We start from the raw sequence: 8,819 nt of genomic DNA on the forward strand, positions 1-8,819 counted from the left end.
TGTGTGGTCTGACAATTTGCATTCAATGCTTGAAAATAGTCAACATATACGTTGGCGCCTCCCGCCCCTCTGCGCCGTGTGGCTGTTTAGCGGGGCTAATTTGAATATATTTTTGGGTCAACGGTGCGGCCGCCAGAGACGGCACGAGCGGCGAGCCTTTGACGAACAATTTAATTTTTAATATTCCATTTCATTTAAATGGGCCACCGCTGGAGCGCTTTGGATCAACACCAAACATGGGAAGGAGACGGGGAGCGAGGGGGTGATGCAAGTGCTGGGGGGGGGGGGGGGGGTCGGAATCTTATTATTGTTATTGTTCTGAATTTGACTGACTCATTCTGCTGCAAAGCGTTGCAGATCATATTCAAGACCAATAAATCTTATTAAATGACATGATGTGTAAAGGTTCCTTCTTTTTTTTTTCCGCATACATGTCAATAACTAGCACGCTAGTGTGATGATGAGCTAATAGTGGTAGCATGCTTCATCATACATGACAGTGTGATGAGCATTAAGAGATAAATGCGTTGCTAAGTCTAAAAGGTGGCTATCGATAGCAGGTTTGCTACATTTAATAAACATTAAAGTCAACCTTAAACATTTTTTGACAATAATATGTTATATGTGAGCTCACTAGTCTAAACATGACATTCTGATTAATATTCCATTTGTTATGAAGTTATGAAGCAAAATCGCGCCGTTTTCATCTCTCTAAGGGGACGGACATTTTGCCAGTTGCTGTTTTGTTTTTTATTTATTTTTTCCGGAGCTCAGTATTGTTCATATGGTAATTTTACCGATTTGACATCATCATTGCTCTCTTTTTTATTTTTATTTTTAATTCATTTTTATTTTGTATGTGGGTGAGTACGTGTATGTGCATGTGCGTGTGCGTGCGTATTCATTAGTTCACCTAAAACCTATTAAAAATCCCAAACCGTTCCCCTAAACCGAATACTTCAGAATCCAGCTAGAGTCGTGAGATTGTCAAGAGACCCGAGGAAGGATCAAAGAAAAGAAAGGAAAGTGAAATCCAGCACCGACCAGACATGACCTACAACCCACCGGGTTACCAACCGGAATCTTTCACCAACCCCAGAAACAACTAAATTCCAACAAATTAGGGAGACCTCAAGAGACCAAAGGAAAGACCGAGGACAGGAAGGAAGGACAGACGAAGCAGAGTGAGATCCACAGACATCAGCCTCCACCGATTCAACGACCAGAGGAAGAAGCAGATTGTGTCTGAGTTTCGATACATGCTGGTGTGGTGGATCTGGCGTGCATGAAAATCTCCACCAAAGAGGGGAGCCGTCGACCCCCGCCAGGACAGAGCAAGCGCAACACCCCCGGGCCCCCCAGCAGGCCAGCAGATGGCAGCTTTGTATCTCTTTTCAAAAGGCTGCCGTGTGTCAAATGACATGGAAACACGGCGGATCTTAAGAAATCGAACGTTTTCAAGGATGACGTGAAAGATCAAAGCGTTTGTCACATTAAATCGAATTCAAAGAGTGTCACTAAACAAGTGTCAAAGTCACTGTTGTGCAGAAAATGTATCTTTTCACAAAAAGCTCGTTTTCTCCTTATTTTTCAATTTTTAATTATTATTTATTTTTGCTTGATGACCTATTTTCAAATGGTGATGACTAAAGAATGGAATAACGTAGAAATGAACTTTTTTCTAATGAAAGTATGAATCCAATCTTTCACCATGTTCATGTAGTCATTGCACACAATATTCTGTTTGCCTTGAAATAAGAGTGAAAATGCTCCAAATCGGCTGCGACTGTCGGGCGGGGTTGTTTTTTGGATTTTTGGATGGCAGTAAAAGAGTTAAAAGCTAAAAAAAAAAAAAAAGTGTTAGCATATGTTCTGGATTTAAAAGTGGGTTACATGCTAAGAGCTGAGTGAGCTATAGCATGCTAAGTTAAAAATTGCTAAGCACAAAGTCAATGAGCATATCCACATGACGATCTTAAAATTGGCAGCGCGTGACAGTGCTAGCATGTAGCATGCTAAATTCAACATGAAAAGCAAGCATCCACGCACGCCAGTGACAGCGGTTAAAACTTTGTTCTGCACTTTGCAAATGATGACGCAAGTTAAAACGTTGCCAGCAACGCACACAGTCGAGGTTTTAGGATTGAAAAAAAAAAATCATCATTTCGATTTCCAAATATTCTCTTCATTTGGTCAATTCATTTGTGACAGGTGAATCCTGGGAAAGGGAGTGAATGCGGGTGACGAGTTTGACCCTGCAAATCTCATCTCATACGCTCACGCGCACGCGCACACACAACACACACACACACACAGGCCATGTCCTAGCTGACAAGTCGTGCTACATGAGGAGCTTAGATCCACAAACATAAATATCTAATGAGTCGTCTGAAGTGTGCCAGGGGAAACATTAGTGTGAGTGTGAGTGTGTGTGTGTGTTTGTGCGTGTGTGTGTCGTACACATCTGCGTGCAGCTGTAAGTTGTCTGGCCTCCCTCCCCTCGCTACTTGCTAATATGCCCCCAAGCCTTGCCTTAACATCCACATGTCAGCACACCAGGGAGTGTGCGTGCGTGCGTGTGTGTGCGTGCGCGCGCGCGCAAGTCAGCATGGTGCCGCACACTAGGAAATGACATCATAGCAGGGGTTAAACAGCCAAGGTTTACCTTGATTTATAATCCTAAACCCCCCTCCCATTTCCTCCTCTCGTGGGGGAAGGGGAAGAGGGCAGGCAGCCATTTTGTTTGTTTTTTTTCCTTGTTGATTGAGTGACATTTCAAATAAATGCCATCTTTGTAAAGTGAGCACATTTGCATTTGTGTTACAGAAAATGATGAGAAGAATTGGGACACAGCTGCAATTGCCGTAACGTCCCGATGGTCAACATTGGCTTCCCGTTGTACGTCCTGGCGCTGTCCCAATACTTTTGTCCGCCGCCCGTGGCTACTTGACTTTTATGCCGGCCGGTGGAAACAAGCAGGAGGACGACGCTAACAATGTCTTCTTGTTGCGATGTGGATTTGGCCCACTCATTATGACACGGAGCTCATGAATACCCTCAAGTTGCTATTAAAGTTGAAGGCAAACATGGCCGCCCGTCTGCTCTTTCTTCATCCTCCTTTTGTACTTCCTGTCTGTCCTTATCACCTCGCCACTTTTCACTTTTGTGCGCGGCTAATTAGACGTCCTCTTCAACTTTTACTCGGAAGGAGCCTCTTCAATGCTTCCTTTGTCCAGTGTGTGTGCGTGCGTGTGTGCGCGTGTGCGAGAAAATACAGTAGGAGAATTTGGGCCTGTTTTATGGGCGATGTGAGGAATTTTGACTTGAGCTTTAGCAGTCAGCCTCCAAGCAATCAAATGGACACACACACACACACACACACATTCAAATTCTCACTCGTGAATCATTTTGAGGCAAACATTTTTTTTTCTTTGATCAAGTAGGTCAAAGAGTTTTCAATGAAGCTATTTCTTTGGCTTTTTAAAAATGTTACTTTTTTTTTTGCATTCTCAAAGACCACCAAGAATTTTTACTGAATATTAATTGTATTAATGGTGACCAATGGTCATAAAAGCATATTTGTTCTGCTTTTTCTTTGGCTTTTTTGTATATATTTTATTATATGGGCCTATGATTATTATATTACGTTGGAACCTCAGCTTTTGTGATTTATCAACTCAAGAAAGTCGCATGAAATCGATTTAAAAAAAATGTCAATCCAATTCATCCAGACGAGGTTTAAAATAAGTATAAATGATCAATGAAGTGCTTGCTTATTTTTTTTCTCAACGCAGACGTTGCACTATTCGTGGGCCTGCCCAGTCCCTATCGCCCGCAATTTGTATTTTTTATATAAATAATAAATGTTTCAATGTTTCTTAAAAATAATTTACATTAATTATCTTATTTAGTTGAGTTGTTTTACCTTTTTTTTTTTTTTTAAGGTGATGATATCCAAAGACCGGAAGTGGCATTTATTTCCATGTCCTGGTTGTTCAGTACAAGAAAAAGAAAAATAAATATATATTTTTTTATTTTTTTTCCCAAACGCGGACTACAGCCAAAACTTCCTGACAAGACAAGCAACTTTTCCGCCAATTTAGAAAAAAAAAAAAAAAAAAAAAACAGACGTGATGAGATAAGATGGGATGATCCGTGAAGAAGAAGAAGAAAACATGGCGGGAGATAAGAGCGTCAAATATTGCTGGTAATAATGCGGCAATGTTGTGATAACAACACAGAGACGATATCAAGCCAGGTGCTGCTAAATTAGCTTGGAAATCAAACTGCTTTGTTGTTGTTAGCCAGGAGCACTTTTAATATCAGCCCACCTTTCTTCTTCTTCTTCTTCTTCCGTCTTCTTGCTTTTGCTCGACTTTTGAGCTCAATTCCCCAAGTGATGAAAATAAAACATCAGTGAGGAGCAATTTTGATCCGTTTATTTGCGTCAAATGATCAAAGCGCACAAACCTTAGATTGGTTGCGCAAATCACAAAGTGTTTGCCAAGGAAATGAACTGAGGAACATATGCTAAGAGTGGCTAGGTTGGAATGCTAATGCTAACAGGCTGTTGGTGTGACGAGCTGAGATGGGGAACATAAGCAAGAGGATTTAAGACATTTTACAACTTGCCTTAAATACATGTATAAATTATATGCTAAATGATGTTTACAGGAGGAAATGTGTATTTTTTTTTTTTTTATTAAAGAATTATAAATAATTGAACAAAAGATGCCTGTGCCAAATCGAATATTGGAAAAAGGGGGTCTTCAAAGTAACACATACCGTCCACTTGTTAATTTTTCTTTTTTTCTTGTTAAAAAAATAGTGACCAACCCGGCACAAAACCCCCACCCCGCCCCCGGCCTTGTACTAACTGCCTATGAGCTGTATATGTCTAATGTATGTATACCGTATAGTTTATACAGTAAGAAGTATGCTGGCAAAGTGGGAGGAGCAAGATGGCCGCCCTGTAACTTCTACGTAGCTATCGGCTATTCAGTCATATATTCAGGTCGGTGGGAAAGATTCACTCGTTAAAATAAAAATAAACTTGCTGTGTTTTTGTTTTGTTGTCTTGTTAGCGTCGCCTGTTTTGAAGTAAAAACGACGTCAAATCTGTCGCGGAAGGCGACCATTCTTGAAACTGAAATTTTAAAAAAAAATCTGCCTCCGAAGACGGTTTGAGCAACATGACATGCTTATCATGAGCAGATCCACAAAAATTCTCACACATGACCAATTTTGCTTTGATTTTATGAAAAATTCGTCCCCGTTGCCGCCCTGTTGTTGTAAAAACGACTCTTACAAGAGCACACGCTACAGCAGATTGATCATAACAATGTTTGTTGACAAACATTATTTTGGGAGGATCACGTTTCACTGACCTATTTATATTATATTTAAGGGGCGTCAGCGTGCAGGCCAGCTAACAGGACGGCGGCTAACGGCACATCCAAATAGCAATTGCAAAGTCAAATTAATCATTTTTGTGTGTTCAATTTGCTCTCGTTGTGTTGTTGCGTCTCACACACAACAGCGGCGGCGGCGACGCTTGATAGCGGCGAGGCAATAACAATAAAATGTCATCAATCTGCTTCTGTCACAGCAAGTTTGTACACAGTAATGACATTAGGCCCGCAGTGGCGAGCGCGCCGCGCTCTTAAAGGCGCACACACGCACCGTCCACAGTCGCGACACACGCCAGCGGCCGCTCCAGTGCGTGTGCACATTAACAGCATTCTGCAAAAACTTACATTTAACCAACCATGTACATATCAATATAACTTTAGAGTTTTTTTCCCATAATAAATGTCAATACTTTTTGTTCTCGTGGCAACAATTACTTTTATTAAATAATTATATATGTGTTATTGTTTTGGATCAAATATGGATATATTTCTTTTCATTTAGAATTACAAAAAATATATTTTTTCCCACTCTTGGACCAAATATGTATATTTATTTCATATTTATTTTTATTGTGTGTGTGTGTATATATATATATATATATATATATATATATATATATATATATATAGTTATTCAAAAAGTATTGTTGTATAAATATTTGTGTGTAGATTATTGTTTTTTTACTTTTGCACCATAAATACATTTATTTCACTTTTATTCATTTTTTTTGTAAAATATTTTCAGTACTTTGGTCATTGAACAAGTCATATTTACTTCACCTTATTATTTTTTTTTTTAACTTTTTAAATTTGTTTTGGCCTTGGGTTCATTATATTTCATACAATAATTTAAATAAGAAATTCTTCTATTTATATATTTAAATTAGATTTAAATTATAGAATTAAATTATATATATATATAGTACTATTTAAATTTTTATTGTATTGTATTATTTCTTTATTGTATATCCCTGCTTATTCATTTTTTTTGGGTGTGATAAACATCACCTGATTTGTTACACAAATTTGAAATTTAACTTCCTTTCATTAACTTCTCATTATTCTTAGTCTTATTATTTTGTATTTTTTTTAAGAGTAAATGTTAAAGACAACTCTATGAACCGTTTTTTAACAAACAAATCAACGGCAATTACAAATCTTGAACGCCACTTTACCGGAAAAGGAGTAAGAATGCTAACAAGTGCTCAGCAAAGAATGTTGCATGTTATTTAAAAGATTGCCTATACAGTTAATAAAAGTTTAATGTGCTCGGAAACAAATTGTTTTATCGTGTTTGCATTATTTCCTACGGGAACGCGAATGAACTCCTCGCAGTCTGATTATATTCCGGATTCGCATGTTTTCCATCAAAGCATCTTGCATTGGAATGTAATGGAAGGTAATAAAGTCCCATGAAAACGTGTCAGTGGCTAATTGAAAACGTTTCAAGCGAGCGCAGCGTCCAAATGAAGACGAAGAGTGAAGGACAGCAGCATAATGTGCTCTTAGCGCTCGTTACTTTCACCATGCACTCACTAAGATGTAAATCGCGTCTTATTGCTTTATTCACGTATAATTGACTCCACTGGCTAACGCTAACAAAACAATAACGCCGACTTGGTGCTTTGCAACGACAGCAAATTAAGGCGCGGTGGACACTTCATTAGGGACACCGTCTTCTCATCACATCCAATTGCAAATCGTTTAAAAGCACACATAGAAATAAATATGATTTGAATTGATTGACTAAATATATAATCAAACTGATTCAAAGATTTGAATGATGATTTAAAGTAGAAGTCAAACATTTCTTGACAATAATACGTTATATGCGACCTCACTAGCCTAAACATGACATTCTGATTCATATTACATTTTTGGAATACGAGTTATGAAGCAAAATCCATCCGTTTTCATCCTTTTAAGGGGGGGCGGCCATTTTGCCACTTGTGTGGATGGAAGATGACATCACAGGGCTCAGGCAACGACCAATCACAGCTCACCTGTTTTCTGAAGCTGTGCTGTGATTGGTTGATTAGGGATAGATGATTATCGGCACCTTCTGTTTTTGTTTCAAATCAAAACTAAGATAAGTAAAATGTTAATTCTTGAGTTATTTTGAAATTTAGGAAAACTCTATTTACTGTAGAAAACAATAGGGAGCTATTTATTTCTTCTTTTTTAAACTCCAATATTTTACAAACCCTAACAGTTGCTCTATAGACATATTACAAAAAAAAAATAAAAAATGTAGAGCTGGAGTTTCAATTGTTTTCAAATTTAGATGCCAATATTTTCCCTTTTAGGGAATATGAATTTTGTCTTCAAATATCGCTTTTCAGCGTCTTTAATTAAACCATATCGGTCCATCTCTATGGCTGTGACCAGTGGTGGCAAATCCAGGTCCAGAAAATAAAAACTCTTTAGCCCCAGGTGCTAGCTAGCTAGCTCCAATGATGCTTGTTTACCTTTCAGGGAGCTAGTTAGCTAGCGACAGAGGCTAAAGCCTGGATTAGCCACCTCTGGTGGTTACCTGAGCAACATTTGTGTCATCTTCAGTCAAAAGCCAAGTGGCAAAATGGCCGCCCTCTGAGATGCATAAAAATGGCTGGATTATGCTGCTTAAATCATATTCCACTAACCAAATATTAACCAGAATGCCATATTTAGATTAGTGGGGCTCCATGGAACAAAATACTGGGGTTGACTTCTCCTTTTAAGCACGTTTTTTCCTTCTGTCAATGCTGCAAATTCTTTGACCGGTTCACTTGGCATCCACGGCAATCACGCTTGCGCATTTGGTGCCCCCCGTGTCGTGTCGTGTCGTGTCGTGTCACAACCATCCCTTTTCTCAAAATGCAAACGCGGCCTGATCAAATACGGCAGAGTTGAAGACGTCGCGATTGGAGGAGAGAAAAACACAAACAGCAATATCCCATATTGTACTTTGACTGCAATGTGTTTATTTACCTACGGATCAGAGCAGACAACACACACGCACGCACGCACACACACACCACCTTCTGTGATCACAAACAATAAAAAGCAACAAAAGCTCTCACTGAGTGTGTGCGTGCGTGTGTGTGCATGTAGCTAAGGGCTAAGCTCATGAACAAGGCCCCCACGCCTCGCTCTCTTACACCAAGTCAAACAATACACACACACACACTCTAAGGGGGGGTTGGTTGCCGTGGAAACACTTGAGTCCAGATGCTGATGAGTGTGTGTGTGTGAATGTGTGTATCAAAATCAATGCATTATAAATTAAGAGGCCTGAGTGGCAGCTTTCTGTCGTGCTCACCGGCACCACCATCAGGCCGCAGGAAGAAACGCAAGGAGGAAGCTTCATCAAAAATGTCCATTTTTTTTCTTTTTCAAATTTTTGATGCGTGCTTGCGCTATTTTTGG

This window comes from Vanacampus margaritifer, chromosome 4 (assembly GCF_051991255.1).
Source record: "Vanacampus margaritifer isolate UIUO_Vmar chromosome 4, RoL_Vmar_1.0, whole genome shotgun sequence".
Lineage (NCBI taxonomy): Eukaryota > Metazoa > Chordata > Actinopteri > Syngnathiformes > Syngnathidae > Vanacampus > Vanacampus margaritifer.